This window comes from Daucus carota, chromosome 2 (genome assembly GCF_001625215.2).
Source record: "Daucus carota subsp. sativus chromosome 2, DH1 v3.0, whole genome shotgun sequence".
Classification (NCBI taxonomy): domain Eukaryota; kingdom Viridiplantae; phylum Streptophyta; class Magnoliopsida; order Apiales; family Apiaceae; genus Daucus; species Daucus carota.
This window is the reverse complement of record NC_030382.2, coordinates 345,897-363,848: the sequence shown is the minus strand read 5'-3', so window position 1 is coordinate 363,848 and position 17,952 is coordinate 345,897. Positions and strand designations below refer to the sequence as shown.

At 35.0% G+C, this 17,952-nt stretch overlaps 1 long non-coding RNA gene and 1 pseudogene across 4 annotated transcripts; one reads left to right on the top strand and one right to left on the bottom strand.

Moving 5' to 3' along the window:
* Window positions 1–1,258: 1,258 nt before the first annotated feature.
* Window positions 1,259–5,661, bottom strand: LOC108203609 (uncharacterized). Of its 4 annotated transcripts, XR_010288519.1 has the most exons (7): window positions 5,277–5,659; window positions 2,700–2,948; window positions 2,496–2,567; window positions 2,234–2,303; window positions 2,078–2,140; window positions 1,687–1,886; window positions 1,259–1,513 (listed from the first exon to the last, which is right to left on the bottom strand). It is a non-coding gene; the product is annotated as an uncharacterized LOC108203609 (long non-coding RNA). The 4 variants fall into 4 exon arrangements; XR_010288517.1 differs by having other exon boundaries at window positions 2,234–2,567; XR_010288518.1 differs by having other exon boundaries at window positions 2,078–2,567; window positions 2,696–2,948; window positions 5,277–5,661.
* On the top strand, window positions 3,493–4,985 carry LOC135150884 (thylakoid lumenal 19 kDa protein, chloroplastic-like; annotated as a pseudogene).
* Window positions 5,662–17,952: the final 12,291 nt, after the last annotated feature.

Genomic DNA, 17,952 nt, shown 5'->3' with positions numbered 1-17,952 from the left:
TGAGAAGGGAATTGGGTATGTGTGATGTGCAGTCAGCAGGCTAATAACCTGGTCCGGGTACTATCAGCTTACTCCTAGCATCTTACATAATTTTTATTTATACATGCTGGTCAGTTTAAGTGTTTATTTGAAATTTGTGTTCATAAATGATATAACCGTTATGTGCTAGTTTAGATAAATTTTTGTGTTGAATTTTGCTACGTGATTATGTGCTTATCTGTGCAAATCTATGATAAGTTTAAAATTCAAATTTGTTTCGATGGATATATATATATATATATATATATATATGTGTGTGTGTGTGTGTGTGTGTGTGTGTGTGTGTGTGTGTGTGTGTGTGTGTGTGTGTGTGTGTGTGTGTGTTAAACGATAAGTTTTGTTAAATGGTTTTAACTCTTTCGGGTATTATAGATTAACATGAATTATTTTAGGAATTTTAGTTCGTTTAATTTTATTCCTAAAACTACTCCCTTGATAATTGTTAAAAGAGTTTTGAAATATATCCTTTCACCACGTCTTTTCAACTACATATACACCCCTCCCCGAGACGCTAGGGTTTTATCTCTCCTCCTCCGAAAACTCTTCGTACTCACCATAGCCTCGATCAGTCTCCGTGTCGCAATGAGAAAGAAGACAAGAGCTAATGTGAAAGCCCACACTCCTAAGCGACTCCTACAGTAGTACAAAAATGACTTTTAGCTACGGTCAAATTAGGCCTTTAGCGTCGGCAGTCCAGCGTAGTATATGAACCCGACGCTATAGGGTAGTCCCTATTGCGTCGGTTAAAAAAACCGACGCTAAAGAGCATCATGCCACGGTTAACAGCCGACGCAATAGACCCGTTAACCGATGCTTAAAGTCTCTTTTGTGCGTCGGGTGTCTAGAATGCCGTAGCCTAAAATGCAATTTTATGCGTCGCAGGTCAAAGACCCGACGCTAAAAGTCAATCTTTAAGCGTTAGTCAAATAGGCGTTGCTTAAAGTCATGTTTGTTGGTCAGTCATATGCGTCGGTAGTCAAACAGGCGACGCTAAAGATTACACCTATAGCGTCGGCTGTCAAACTGCCGTGGCTTAAAGTGTTTTTTTTAAAAAAAAAATTTCCCACTGCTGAGCCATTTATATATATATATATATATATATATATATATATATATATATATATATATATTAACCCTGTGCATCATTCATTCATGTAAATAAATCCAACAACAAAATGCCCAAAATCAATAGCACTAATTAAACTTAAATCACACAAACTTAAATGGGAATTAATCAATACATTGTATTATGTACAAGTTGTTATACAACATCCAAAAGAAATATATCCATACATTAGTGTCTTGTGCATACTAAGTCTATGATATCCTAATTAACAAACAATGAGAAACGTAGAGACCGGATGAAATATAACAAACTATATTAACTAGTAACCTCACATATCTTTATAATAATTTATTCAAGATAACAAGCTTTCCTTCAACAACACTCGATTCTTCAAGCTTCATCTTCATCCTAAAAAAAAGGGATTCACGACAGTTAGAATATGAATATAAACTAGTATATGACACCTCCTTACTTGGACTAATAATATCCGTCCCTTACATTGTATATTTAAATAGCCAGAATATAATCAAATGCAACTGTGTGTGCACGGATGTGTCAGAAAGAGATATAAAAAGGCTTACATTGACTGAGCCTTTTTTCTCAACATTAGTCTAATCTTTAGCATCAGTACCAGACTTCCGTTCAAAATAAACAGTCTGCAGTAGCAGGCTTATGTTCGACAGCAAAAAAGCAAGCAAGCCGATGCCACTGCCTGAAAACTGAATTGTCCAGACTCCACATTGTCTGCAGAGTGATAGCTTCCCCTATGTTCAAATGATACCTGCACTCAACACAATGTAATCCCCATTCCACCAAATATTATAATTCTATAATCACAAGGTTGTTGAAAAAGAATGAGTAAAGTAAATCGCAACTGAAAGATATACTTAGATATGTGTTTTTAATGAGCAAACATTTCTAAAAAGGAAACCTGTAAACGAAGTGGTTAAACTGCTGAAAAATAAATATCACCTTCAGTACAGATAGATAAGGATCAAAAAGGCATGTCTACTTTTCAACTGTAGCAACTCTAACCTGTTAATAATTCACAGAACACTTTAAGGGAAGCTGCAAGGGATTGGAAATAGTAAACTTAAAACAAAATACAGGCCAAGCGTTAGAACATACTGGAACGTGAAGCTTATCACAAAAATTCACTCTAGATGTCCACCCTTCCAGTGGAGATTTATTGGCAACGCTGCATAAAGTTAGTGCGAGTGCTAGACTTAAATTGCCACAAAAAGATAGACTGCATTTATCTTTTTGTGAAGGACTGTTTTTGTGTGGCCAAATAATTCAGCTTCTGTTTCCTATTGTTTATTGTAATATATTTATTATATGATTTTGTAAGCAAGTGAGGATCATGGGTTAGTCTATCCAGAGTATTTACCTGAATTAATGATAAAAAGGTGATCAGGGCATCAGAATTGTTTCTCAGTGAAGTACTGCACTGGCGGCCGAACTAGAAATAAAAAAAAAAAACAGGGCAACTAAATTATAATGTAATACGGGGCTCAAATATGAAAATATACTGATTCAGCGGGGAAGAGAAATTCTGCAGATAAATAATAAATATATAATTAAACTTACTTACTTGCAGAAGCATGTGTCAATGGTCAACGAAATTAATAACCTTTGAATCAATAATTTCTTTCAGCCTATACTTCTTTTCCCCAAACTCTCGGCATCGAATTAGCACTCCCAGTTCTCCTATAAGAGCTGTCCAGTGGTGAAAGCATACTCTGCTGAAGCAAATGTACTTCTGATCACCAAATGCAGAGGATGACTTGACCCCTCTTGGAGAACGCACAACTGTTCCTGTCCAACTTGCAGCCAAATCTTCCTGTTTATTTCAAAAAAGGAGACAGATAGGAGAAAAGCCTAACATAACGCATGTGGGATAATAATACCTCTGCAACTATAATTAACAAAACAGGATATACTAGACTTGTTGACTAGTACTTTGGCGGCTTATCAAGAACTACCCCATTGCGTTGATTTTACTAAACATAGCATCTGTTTTTTATTTCCCAACAAATTCTCAGTATAAGGCTGGAGTAGATGAGCACAAAAAGAGAAATTTCTCTAATAATTATCCGTTTTGGTTTTCTTTAATAATATTAATAGACGTTTGTGCTCTGTCATCTTCTACCTTAATTATAGACACTACATACCTTAAAGAGTAATTTGTGAGAGTCAAGAGCAGTTTTTTAGTCTCCAGTTATGTTGTCACTTTCATTTCCAGAATACGAGAATCTAACACTAGCAGGAGAGTCTTAATAATGTTGGAGACGTGGAAGGAAAAAGCCATTAACCAAAGATCACCTCAAGAAAATAATAAGCCTACTGTCCATCCATAGAGATATAGTAATGTGAATTCTAACCAAATGTATGTTCTCTCTGTTTGCTGCCTTGGGTAAATATTAAGTTGGTGATTATGCAATTTAATTTGTAGAAATCTTTTAGGCTATTTCGGGACCGGAAATTAACCATGTCTTGTCTTCCCGCTTATCTTTAAATTTTGCTTAATAGAAAGTTTTTTGTGGTAGATAATTCATTTGGTGTTGCATTTGAACATCTACAGAGGATCAAGGGCATTAGAACAAGTCTTTAGCAAGACCTAATTTAGTAATTTTTATTTATTAGAATTTCCAACAGTTAACCATATGTTTAGGAGTCAATTAATCAGGATGCACATATGCCTAATGAATCATATTGTTTGTTTATATAAATTTTAGGCCTCAACAAATATCAGCTACAATAATTTACAAGTATATCAATGCTATATATTCTAAAAATCTTACCACTTAATTCATATTATTCAAATTGAATAAACGACCCCTTATACCGTCACCCTTATTCCAAGTAAGAAAAGGGAAACACTATATCATATTTTTCAGATTTTTATTTTTTTATTAAGAAAACTAATAAAACTTCCTTCAAACTATACATATTCTAATGTGACAAGTCTAAAATTAGATTATATTGTGCTGAATGACTTGGCACAAATCTCCTATGTGATTGGCCAGGATTATTTGGCTATTGTAGCATGATAACCAGCGACCACACACACACAAAAAAAAACCAGCCTGCTCCATTTATCCAAAATTATTTCCAATGCCACTGTCCTGACCTCCACAACTCCCTCTCTGGCAGACTCAACTTACCAAACATACTATCGCACTGCCAGTGCAGCCAATTATGACGGATACGGTGGCAACTCAAACAAGAAAGACTCTGCAGAGTACATTACGACGTGCCATAATGATGGAAAGAAAGATTAGTGTCTAAAGTTGAGAAGGGAACTAATGGAACTGACAGTGAGTTCTACAATCCAAAAAAGAAAACTGAGAAAGAATATTTGCTATATCTTGCAGGGATTCAACAATTGCGACCTAAAGAAGCTATACACAATAACTAAGCATTATCAGATCTAGACTTGCAAGACCTCATTTCTAGTGCAGACAGTGTTACTTCAGAAGACAGCAATGATGATAAAGGCCAGGTTTATTACATATATGAGATCGACGAGTTTGCTAAGCATAGCTTAATGTCAGTTACTTGTGCAAGGAACAAGCTCGACGCATGTCGTTAATGCGCCAACACCAGAATGGAATAAAGATAAGGAAACTTTGAGACATGTTCACGAGTCTTATAAAACTGTTAGAGTGTAACGGTGCAAGTTGTTGGAAAATTGTGAAAGAAACCATACTCGAAGGCTTTCTTTATATGAAGCCTTTTCTTATCTCTATAATGAATGAAGAGTGCCTATGATCTATCTATCAATCAAAGATTGGTGAATACTAATATTCTCTCTATTTCAGGCCTTTTTTCATTTTTATCATATCTCCTCTATTTCAACTTAATGTTACTGATTCATTTGAACACACACTCAAGATCGATTACTGCAGTCTGCAGTCTTTGTCAACACCTTTCCGAGGTGGAGATTATGGTAACACAATAAGAGATTAAGTTCCTTTTCTTGACAAACATTCTGAAATATATTAAGTGATGTATCTTTGTCTTAGCTCAGGCTAGGAGAAACAAAGGGTAAGCAATCGATCAAGATAGCTTGCAACAAATTAAAACAGGACATAATGTAGCCACCCAAATCGTGCCAGGAACATACTTAACAACTCAAATCTTCAAAACAAATCACAAAAGTACATACCAGGAATTTGATGAAAACCCTAGTTTTGCAGCAGACCAAAGAACCCAGCAAATAAATACAATCCAACCGCTGAATAATTTTTGAGATATGTCCCAATCGACCAAAAAACCAGTGAATTCATGTATTTGAAGCAGACACAGAGAGCACTAGAGACATTGAGCAGACCCAGAGATTCAGATTGAGATTGAGATTAAGATAAGAAGCCTGCCGAGAGATTGATTGAGAGAGAAACGAGAGATGAGGAGCAATTGAGAGATTGAGCAGACTGGGAGAGCAATTGATTTTCATCGAGTGTATTGTAGCAAATTGATTTTGTTGAGCACAAATCGGTGGAAGGCTGTGAGCAAATCTGGTGGTTTTTGACTGAAAGTAAACCCGATGAGCAAATATACGACTATTATTCAGATATTTAATATTTAGTTTTTAATTTTTAAATTGTAAAAACATTATTACGTCGGGTAATTGCCTGGCGATGCTAGAGACTAATACTTATAGCGTCGCCGTTTCTTGAACCATTGCAAAAAAGGTAACCTATAGTGTCGGTGTATTGTAAACCGTTGCAGAAAACTCCTCTTTAGCGTCGCTTTATTTTTGACCGACGCAGAAAACAGACTTTAGGTGTCGGTCATTCAAAGAACCGACGCTATAAATCAAAAAAATTCATTTTATGCGTCGGTTAAAGACTGAACCGATGCTAGAAATAGCTTTAAGCAACGGTTTTTAATAAAACCGACGCAAAAGGACCGTTGCAAATAGCATTTTCTGTACTAGTGCTTAGTGATTAAAACAACCGAGAGATCAAAGCACTGAAAACTATAGATATAACAATTGCAAGTTACAAACAACTTGAAAGCTTTTACAATGCTTGAACAATTTACAAATGAAGAAGTGAAGCCATATTTATAGGCAAATCACTTTGAACTAGGTATGACATTGATAGGAATGACTTTCTAGCTTAGGAATGACATTACAAAGCAAAGACATGCCAAAAGGAAAGAAGGAATGACATATTTGGAGAATGTCATACTGCCAGGCGCGGTATGACATTATTCCTTGTCCTTCAAGGTTGATTTGGCATGACTTTCATAGCCAAAGTCATTAGGTACAAAGAGGTATGACTTAATAAGTCATGAAGCACCAAAAGGTATGACTTTATAAGTCATACATACACAAGACACATGCCATACAAGAATGCCTAAAAGAAAGACACGGTAGGACATTTTTATGTCATACGAGAGAAATTCTGTATCCAATAAACGGTATGACATTCTGTAACGTCATACAACTGCACACGGTATGACTTATTATCTCATGCCAGAATATGTCTGATTCGTTGACACCGTATGACTTTCTTAAGTCATGCTGAGAATGTCTACTGACACGGTATGACATTCTTTGAGAATTTCATGCCGAGTCAAATAATCAATAAATCATTTGTTTTAATTGAATAAATATTCAATAATTACTCACTTAATTATATTAATTATATAAATTCATAAATTAAATTAATTCGAAGGTAAATCAATTTAATAAATAAAATATACAACTAATTTAATTATTTTGATAAGTGAAATAATTAAAGAAATACTTATAAAATTATATTCCTTCAGCAGCAGGGATTTCTAACTTGTTTAAATGTTGTAGATCTTTGTCTTGATTGAACGGCCACTTATAGTTGATGCAGAACACTTAATCTGAGTAGCTGATACACAAATGTACTGTCTGGTTCATCTGTATCTAGCTGAATCAAATATTCTTTATCAAATAAACATTTGAGACGTGGCTTGTTCGACGAGTCTTTGTCTTCGTAGTTCTTCTTCATAAGTAACAATAGTATGGAATCTTCTGAATAAATAAAGTATTAAAACTTTATACCTTCTGGACTTCTGGACGTGCTACAAAAGATTATTTGTACACTGAGGCTTGAATATATTAATGAACTTCTTTCAGTGGTGTGCAGCAGCATCCTGAAATTCTTGAGACATCTAATTTCAATAATTCACTTGACGTTCTTCGTACGTATTCCTTCAACAGTACTTGCTATTTACCTTGCTTTCTTATCAGAGTTGAGTTGGTACCTCTTTAATTACAAATAGGCTAAACATGTGCCTTTGAATCTCCCCCTATTTGTTGTTAACATAACATGCAAATTATCGAGAGGATAACTCAACTAACTGATAAGACAAAGGATTAAACATGAATTGTAAATAGCAAAAAGTTTCTGGTATTTCATTAAACATTCACCAGAATTCAAAATACTTCATTAGATTACAAAAGGATGTTCTCACTGAACATATATTACAATTCCCTAACGAATCTAAAGATCAACTTCTCCTTCTTCGATATCAGAACTATGAAGGATAGGAGTTGACGGTTCTTCCCTGGTTGGCACTTCTGATGTAGTGGATTCACCACGTTTCTTACGTTCTCTTACCAGAGCATGTTGATGCAGCACTTCCAATTCCACAGGGTCTTCACGGAAGTCTGATGGCTGAGATTTCATAACATTTTTCATCCTCCAGAAGTATCGAGAAATATTCTTTCGGGTGCAGTAAGCTAAGATCACGTCATCAGCATCAGACTTGGCCTTAGAAGCGAAGCCCTTGGTTCTTAGAAGAGTGGAGGCAAGAGCCAGACCTTTGGCAGGATACTTTAGCAAGGCCTCTTCATTGAGATAAACAGTGCATAAGATCTCCTTGTGAACGAACTTCGCACAGTATGGGTTCTTGACAACCTGAGGACTGTTGAAGATAACACAATCCAATAGTTTGTCGCGAAGGAGTTCATTCAAGTTGGAGCAACGCTTGACCTTGTTGTGAAGTACCCAGAGCTTAGATACAGAGAATGATTTAAGGAATTCGACAGATAGTCTGAATGAACCATTCCTCTGTGTGTAAGTCTAAATGTAAAGACAACCCTATCTGTTACATAGGGATGATAACTCAACAATAGAACATGACAAGTAAATAACACTACGCATGCACCGAAATCGGAAGATACGAAGACAAAGGTTGAAGAAGCCATCTACAGTCTTGAAGGAATAAGTTCACTGTAAGAAGTTCATTAATATGTTCATGCCTCAGTGAAGAATAAAGATTGAAGTATTCAAGATTGTGGAAGCAATGAAGATGTTGTCCAAGTACTCGAAAGATTTCAGTGCAACCCCTGAAGCAAGATATTTCAGGATATCTTGGTTGGTTATTTATAATCAACAAATTGAAGCAATACTCAAGTCTGGTGTGACTGATTAAGTACGTTGTCAAGAAAAGAAGACGGGAAATCAATTCTGTATTAGTCGTTCGTGAACCAGACCAGTGCACAGGACGTCAGTACGTGTGAATTGGATTCGAAGGATTCAATCAAGAATAACTTAATCAAGTCAAGGCAAAGCGACCTCCAAATTAACTAGTAAACACTTATATGTATATATGTGTAACATATATGTATATATATAAGTGTGCTAGATTGTTCTAAGTTAGAACAAGGAAGAAATGGAGCCAATTATCTTCCTGGCGCCACATGATATTAAAGGAGGAACAAGGAAGAAATGGAGCAAGCTAGAGAGGAACAAGGAAGAAATGGAGCAAGCTAGAAAAGAACAAGGAAGGAATGGAACAAGGAAGGAATTAATTATTTTAATTCTTCCTTGCGCCAAGAATGGAACAAGGAAGAAATTATTATTTATAATTCCTCCTTGCGCCAAGAATGGAACAAGGAAAGAATTATTAATTATAATTCTTCCTTGCGCCAAATTCATCATCCAGCCACTTCTTCCTTGCGCCAATTGGAACAAGGAAGGAATTGTCTTCCTTGCGCCAATTGGAATAAGGAAGATATTGGTTTGCTTGCGCCAGTTTATTAAACAATTCTGTTAAATTGATTTAACTGGAACAAGGAAGGAATTTCCAATTCTTATTTCTTCCTTGCGCCATTTAAATCATGTAAACATTTTTTCTGAATTGTTTTGGCGCAAGTTGAAGGAGGAGCAAGGTAGCTTGGAGCAAGGAAGCTAATACAAGGAACGAGGAAGCTTTGTTCTGATTGGTTGAAACCTTCCTTGCGCCAAGAGCAAGCACCAGCTGAGTTTGTCCCCAAAAGTCTATAAATAGAGGCTTTGTGTTTCATTTTGAACACACAACTACAACTACCCACATTACATACTTTGTAAAGTGCACACACTACACACATACGAGAGCTTAGATAGAAGATCTGTTTTGATAGGCGTTTGTGTGTAGAGTGTATTGTAGTCCCTGTAGCCAACCTTCGGGTTTGGATTTATAGCACCTTCGAGGTATTTATCAATATACAGATATATGTTGGAAATATTGTGTGTTGGTTTAATATTTTCATATCCTCAGAAACCGACCCAATAAATATCCGGAACACGAAACCCATTACAGGACTGCAATTTATTTATCCGCAAGATTCGAAAGAATTTTAAATTGTAGTGAGTATCGTATTCAACCCCCCTTCTACGTTACTTTGGACCTAACAATTGGTATCAGAGCAGGCTGATTGATATGATCCCTATTGTACGGAAAATCAAGAACCTAGCTTTTGATATTTGATTAGGGGAATGTTCTTCCAGTTTGTGTTGCTGAATTTGTCCGTAGGCCTAAGCAAGGATTATCTGTTGGATACTGAACTTTGGACCAGGACTTATAAATTTATATTTTAAATTTTAATAAGTTTATTTTATAAATTTGATTTAATTTATTTTAAACTTATTATTGAGTTTATTATGAATTAATTAAATTTATTTTATGAACTTAATTAAATTTATTTTTATAAACCTTATGAAATTCATTTAATAAATTTGTTCAAATTTATTTTAGACTTGTAAAGTTTACTCTTAGACTTTATTAAGTTATCATAAATTTTATAAATTTATTATTTAAATTTTTATAGTTTATAATTTATATTTAAGGTAAAATATAAAATATAAATTTAAGAGGATTTAACTGATTATGGAGATAGTTCAAGTTCAAGGGTTCAATTAGTTTGTTCTGGAAGCAATGATTTAATTGGAGACGAGACACTTGAATATTTTCAAAAAATTTAATTTATCTAATAATTTGAATATATTTACTAAATGAATTTGAAAATAAATTTGTTCTAAACTATTCAGTTTATTATGAATTTATTGGAATTTATTTGTTAAATATAATTAATTTACTTTATAGATTTAACTAAGTTTATTTTATACTTTATTTTCGTGCATCTTTAAAACTTATTTTTAAATTTATTTTCTTTATAATTAAACTTAGTTTAAATAATCAAGTGTCCCGTAACCTTTTTATTATTCTACTCCAAGACAAATCAGATTGACATTTAGTGAGACAGATCAGGCTGACAGATTACAAGACAAACACCGGGCTTTCTAATAGCATATTCTCAAACGGTAATGGAAGTACATTGATGACCCAATCCAATTGATTTCTCAAAGGATTATTAGAAGTAATTTTTCAATGTTCAACAAAGATGATTGTGATTCGAAGAAGATTCTATTGAAGACTAATTTGGTACTACTAACAGTGGATTTTGAAGAAGGTACTTCAGGCCTTGATCTGAGAAATTACTCCGACTTGATTATCAGATCACCAGATCAGGATGGAATTTGCTACATATGCAATGAAGCATCTTTCCAGGGCTCGGAATGTCAACTTTGAATGATACCACCGGTAGTAGGAAAGAGAAGTTTTTACGGAAGAATCTTCAAGGGATTTCAATCTAACTCAGTAATTCAGGGATATACAATTACACAGTGAATTGTACCAATGCTAAATCATCCAGAATCAACTGAACCAAAGACAGAGAACTGTGGAGGTTTATGGATATAATTATCGAGTTACTACCGCACCAAATCAGTTTCGTGCATTTATGTCAAAACCTTAGGATTGAACAGAAGAGTTTGGATCTTCTGAATTTGAGGAATCTCAAGTCGACGAAAGTTAACACTTTTGAAGAATGTGAGGACAGAAATTCAATGATTAGTATAACACTGTCTGAGAGGTTTAGTCATGTCAGATTCAGATGTAATCTATTAGTTTCAAGTGGAGACTCTTCGGGGTTCAGTTCGACAGGTTGTTTGAAACTGAGTTGGTCAATACACACAATATTGATTGGTATCTTTAGCAAAGAAGGGTTGTTATATATATTGAAGCCTCGACAAACAAGGATGATAAGATTGGTCTGGAATCTAAGTGGATGCTTTGAGCATCATAACAAGTTCTTATGCTACATAAGGAAGGTGTGAGATGGATCAGTTGCTGATGAGAAGGATGATTATGTTATCTGGCTATCCTAGCATTCTCTGAAGATGACTCACCTCGCACTTCTCAGGTACGAATTCTTTCTAACTATGCAATACTTATTTCTTTATATTCAAAGCATGTTATAAATCTTCGAGTAGAATTGTTTAACACACAAGCACAAGCATGATTGCATCACAACAGGTAATGTTGAACTAGTATGCTAGATCACTCTTCTGGTAACTAGGATTGATGATAATCTTGTGCATGTGTCTTTAGCAAATTCTTAACATGTGTATGAATATTTAGGATTTGATTATTTGCAATGGTGAGATTAGAAGCTTCCTTTCCAAAAACAACTCTTAGTTTTAAGGGTTATGATCCTAGCATGTATAACTTTGTTAAACACTTACTTTCAGATTCCCTAGTACAATTAGATTTGCTTATCTAATCTGAATTGTTTGTTAAGGAATTTACTTGTTCTATGATGGAATGTCTACCTTGTGTCAGTAGAACTTTTAGAACTTTATGTTAGATCTAAAACTGACTTAGGTAATAGAGATAGTATAATGCCATATAACAATAGAGTGGGATTAGTATGAATTGATAATGTGATTATTAATTTGTCTATGATCATTATGCTTTAGGAGATTATTGAATATCTGTAATTCTCTTTCTACCTGTTTACACTTGTGTTAATTGGTGTAAGTAGAGAGTACTGAATCTTCTGGATTGCATAATTGCCTGTCTTGCTCTTGTCTTATCTTTGATTGTTTCCATGTGTATTCAACATCATGTCTGCTTATTTTCATGTCATGAATGCATGTCTTTGTACTTGCATTGATTTTAGAAAAGCATGTTGAGATCACATTAGGGCAATGTCTAGATAAGGAATAGCATGTTAAGGTTGCTTCTGTTGTTACCACTATTAAAAGAAAATCTCTAATCCATCCGGACCCAGTTATGATTGGGGACCATAGAACTCTTTCATTGTGATTGCAGGTTACATATATTCCATATGATTTATGGTGCACTATGTTTGCTGAGTAACTGAAATCATATGATTCACAAAAGTACCATGTTAGCAAATGTGATCGTGTGAGCAGTTCCGTCAATAATCTTTGAAAGATGACAAAAAGATTCTCTTGCGGGACATGCCTGTTTTCCTGGAATGTCATCATGGAAGCATATCTTTCTTGGAAGAGTCAAAACACACATTCCTAGTATCAGACGGTACTCTAACAAATGACAGTATGTCAGTTCATGGAATAGTGTTTTATCTCAAGTCAGGAAGGATGTGAATTTTGCTCGTAGCTAATATGGAACTTTAACTGAAGATGGAGTGAGCAACTTTGATAGTGAAGCTTCATCAGATGAGTATTAGCTATGGCACTTGAAGCTCTCACACTTGTATGTCAAAACAAGGAGCTCTTCTTATTCGTAAGAAGAAATTGGTGAGAGGACTACCTCATCTGAATTCAATATGATGAAGCTCATGAGGTATGTCAATAGGGAAGTCGAAGGAGCATCGCACAGAAGCAAAGATATGATTAACATTACTGAGCCGCTTCAGATGATGACGTATGGATTTCTACGGATCAGCTAATGTCATGTCTGCAAACAAAGCTAGATATATTTTTGCGATGATCGTTTGACTACTCTAGATTTTTGTGTCGTTCGTATGTGTTCGAAGGACAAGACGTCACAAATAGAGGTTGATCAAGATGAACCCTGATCGTTGATAAATCCAGAAAGGCACCATTCTTGTTAGTGGCCAATCAGAAGCAAACACTAATTCTTGGTATGTGTTTGGAGGAAATGCTTCATCTCGAAATATTAGTGTGAGCAGCTTTGCAAGTCTTGCATCTAAAGCCCAAAGAATATTTTCCTCGGCTACTCTATGGATCTACAGTCTACAGGGTGATTGTGATTAATCAACAGAAGGTGATTGTAAGTCTGGACGGGACATTGAATGACACTTTGCTCCAAGCTGTTAAAGGTGATATTATTTGTATTATAATGATTCAGATCCAAGCAGGAAATCTCTTTGCAAGGATAAGGATTATTAAGGAGATCCCACCAACAGCTTAGGGGGAGCATTTGGTGGATCCACTAGTCAAACTCAACACCACATTGAAGATGAACAGGACATATCAAGAACGTATCTGCTTAGACAAGGGTTTGGGATTCAATATCATTCCCGGGTTCTAGTTCTTAAATGTTCCTAATGGTGAAGTGAAGACTAGGAGAGCTATTGTCAAAAATGTTGTTTCTTTAGGTTTTCAATCTGAAGTGAAACTTGAGCAAGATTCAGAAGCTCCTTAAAGGGATCCAGATTGAGTGATTGCACAGCAAGATGATCTCAATCAGTTTGAAAAGCAGATAATGCGGATTCTGATATCCTGACGTAAAGACAATTCAAGTACTTAGTACTTATCGGGTATTCAGATTCCAACTGGATAATTTGGCTCTGTTACGAGGGACAAGCCAAATCTGGTGCTTAGAGTTACTTCAAAGGAGAAGGTTATGAAGATGATGGAAATAGAATCTCAAGTTCAGGACTCTACATCTTAGGGGTCTCAACGACCTTCATGATTGAACCACAGCACCATTGACGAGACTCGGCGGGTTCAGGATATTATAGTGAGCTAGAAGATGGAGATTCATGCAACATTTCAAGGACTTTGCAGTTGCAAATCCAATGGAATTTGTATTCTCTTTCTTCACCAGCTCTCTATGAGTTGCTATCCAACACCTGATGATCGTCACGGACATGGTATGACTTCTGACTAGCATATTATTTTTAATATCTGTTTGCTAGAGCCATATTGGTATCCAAATTATTACCTCTCATTATACAAGGCACACACAATACAACTATCTGTGCTGTGATACCATTGATTATATTATATGTGGACTAACTTCACTTGTGCAAGATAATTGCTAAGTGAATGCAGATTAGTGATATGATGAGTTTGTTGGAAAGTTGAAATTCTTTATGGTCTACTAGTTAGCCTAAAGAATGATGGCAATAAAAGGAAGTCAAGGATCTTTTGAATATGCGCATTTTGGAAGATTCTAGACATGCCAAGACTTAAGCCAACAACACTGAACTTGATCAGTACAAGAAAGGTACATCAACTGAATGTCAAGTCTTAGAGGTATTCAACTCATCAATTACTTACTGCAAAATGATCACAATGTTATATTTTCTTTATGTCAATGTTCATGGTTCTGACTGGATTTTGGAGAACCTATCCAATTAGTTTGTTAAGAGGTTTATAGTTATTTTTGGGGATTGCCTAATCTATTGGAGTGGTACCCTAAAGATACTGTGCTTAACCTATACAACTATATAGATATTGTTTACAGATTGTCATAAAGAAAAGGATTTATTCTCTCATGAAGCTGTCATTAGTGGAAAGAGGAATCTAAGGATCTTGCTATGGGAACCTAAGGACCCTACTGCTCGATCTAGTGCTCGTTGACATAAGGTATTACTTCTTTCATGAGCATGTCTATCGTATTTCTTGAATGAATTCATGAGTATTAAATTATCTATACATAGGACTTGTGAATTTATTTAAAATCCAGTACCTCGTTTCTTTTGCTATTATATGTGATTGCCATGTTTATGCTTTGCATGCTTTGATGATGATTATATGTTTAGCATGAGTGTTGGTTATTCAAATTATTTAAATTGTGTTGCATGACAATTAAGTACGTATTTGTCATGAGTTAAATGATTAGAGATGCATGAAGCATGACTTAATTATGTTATTTTTCTTGAACTATACCTCTTCAACAATTGGTATCTAGTAGAGAACTTTGTCATAATCTAGTCGTGATATATCTGTATTTGTGAACATACTTAGGATTATTTTATAGGTTGAATTCATTTTTATAGGTATAAAATCTGAAGCATGACTTATTTGTTTCTAGACTTGTGACTTGTATCAGTAATTGGTATGTGGTTAGAATCTAGTTAGAATTTAGTCATGATATACTAGTATTTGTGGAGTTACTTAGATTCTCTCTAGGCTGAATCCATTTATATTAATGTATATACTTGAAGCATAACTATTTGTGTTGGATATTTGATGTTTTATTAATTGATATTTTATTTCATGTCTAACTGCATATAGTTGTGATACTTTTAGTGTTAGTGATATTTTGCATGCTTATATGTAGATCACTAATATTAATTTTTAATATTTTCTGCGAGGAGTTGTGTGAGTTTGCTTGTACTCAATGCTTACATGTATAGGACTTGTGAACTTTTCTTCAACTTCCCTCGGGCTTGCGAATATCTTTGTATGATTGTTATGATTTTAGTTGTTATATGCTGATCTAATAATTATATGATATTGCGTAGGTAATTATTATTTATCTTAGTTAAATTATGAACCATGACAATTATATGCTTATTTTGTTTCATGATTGACTTTTATAGAATAATAGAAGCATGATCAATTCAACTTTAAAATATTTAATTGGTATCTTTTTTTGATGCTTTATTGATGTTTTATTTGCGAATTGATTGTGATGTATTGGCACTGGTGAAATATTGTTGCATATTTCTTAAAACCACTAGCGCTAATATATTTTAGGTGTTTAATATTCTGAGTACGAGGGAGACAACATAATCTTTATTCTGTCTCATGTTTATGTTTTGGAGTGGTGAGTTTCTTCAAAGAAATTATCCTATTAATTGATTTCAACAATTGGTATCCACTACTCCATTTCATAAATATTTCTTAGAATATTTGCATCTATACATGTAGCGTCATAGGACGAGACATTGATTATCTTGTATTTGTGTACTCGGTGATCTTTGTCACTTGCAGCGTCTGTTTTGATGATGTGCTAGTATGAGGCCTTTTCACTAATTAGTGTGGCGAGTGCTTTATACACTGTAGCGCATAAATTTTATTGTTTCCTTTTAAATTGTAGTGAGAAACAGGAGTCTGTGTCTTTTTCAAAGACAAGTTCATTTAAACCTTTATGTATAGATTCAGACTCTCGTACTCAAACTAGTTTTTAATGGAAAACTTTAATTCTTTCATCGGTTGTGATTGTCATTCTTTATGAAAAACATTTTACAGTCACGACTGATTCATTTTTCTCAAAAGATTAAATGCAATTGCTTTCATTTAAAATCATAGATTTTCTAAAGTGCATTTATATCTCATTCTGTTCTTTGGAACTTAATCAGCCTCTTGGCTTTCCTAGATAGTCATAAGGTTGAAAACCAACAATCTTTATCCCAGACTATAAAACCAAATTCAGAACACATCCCAACTTTCCCCCTGGAGTAATAAGGAACTTTTCAACAAAAAGTCAATGAGGGAGAAACTGTACTTGTTGCAGCAAATAAGGATGTGAGGGATAGTGCACCCACAGCTCTACCTCTCAAGAAGAAAAGGTGTTTTGAACTTGAGGTAACTGTTGCTCATCTGTATTCTCTCAAAAGAATATAGAGCTGAAAAGGCAATAAAACAGTCTCTGGAATCATTCTCTCAACAAGATGAGTCCATTGAAATTCGCTCGTCAGCCAGAGCATCTTGTATTGAGTCAAGCACATCATCAGTAATCACTCTGATGAAGAGCCTTTTTAACAGAAAATATCATGGACACAATACAAGAGAGTGCACAGTAAGGTTAAAGATTTTGTTCCAGAAGCAACTTCTTCATTTACCATGTTACGGTAGATAAGATGGTTGATGCCTTTACAGGTGTAAGGAGGAAACGAGGATCTCAATTGCCAAATCTTCAGGATTCTCGTCTCCCTCCCCAGATAAGAACAGATCTGGATCCAATCGGAATGGATTTCCTATTTATAGGAGATCGGCAACTCTCTGACTATGAGTCAAATTATTGATGAGTCGGTTGAGGATCGGGGATTTACGAAACCCCATTGCACCGCCAGTGACCTCTCTTGAAGGGGCTATAGTGATTTTCTCATGCAGGTACAGAAGACCATATTTTGAGTGCTGAGAGAAACACTGTGAGCCAAACACTGAGAGTTAAACACTTGGTGAGATTCTGAGAAGAACTAGTGAGATATCAGAATGAGAAATATGTGAGCATAAGTGAGTGCAAACACATAGGATTTTGAGAAGAGTGAAACACTTGTGACGTACATATAATAATAATTGGTATTGAAAGCTCACAAGTTGTTGAAAGAATTGACGGAAGCAACTACGGTTCATTCCATTAAACGTTGTGAACTTATGGTTGATGATTCTCTTGAATCAAGTGTCTTCACAGACATTGAGGAGGACTTAGGCCTTTGCCATAATTAAGCCTTTGTCTAACCTCCCAGAACAAACAATTCTGGATCCTTAATTGGATAAGCCACTGTGGTTGGCAACTTGTGGACCATGATTCAGATTTATCTGATGAGTCTATAGGGACTGGGAATT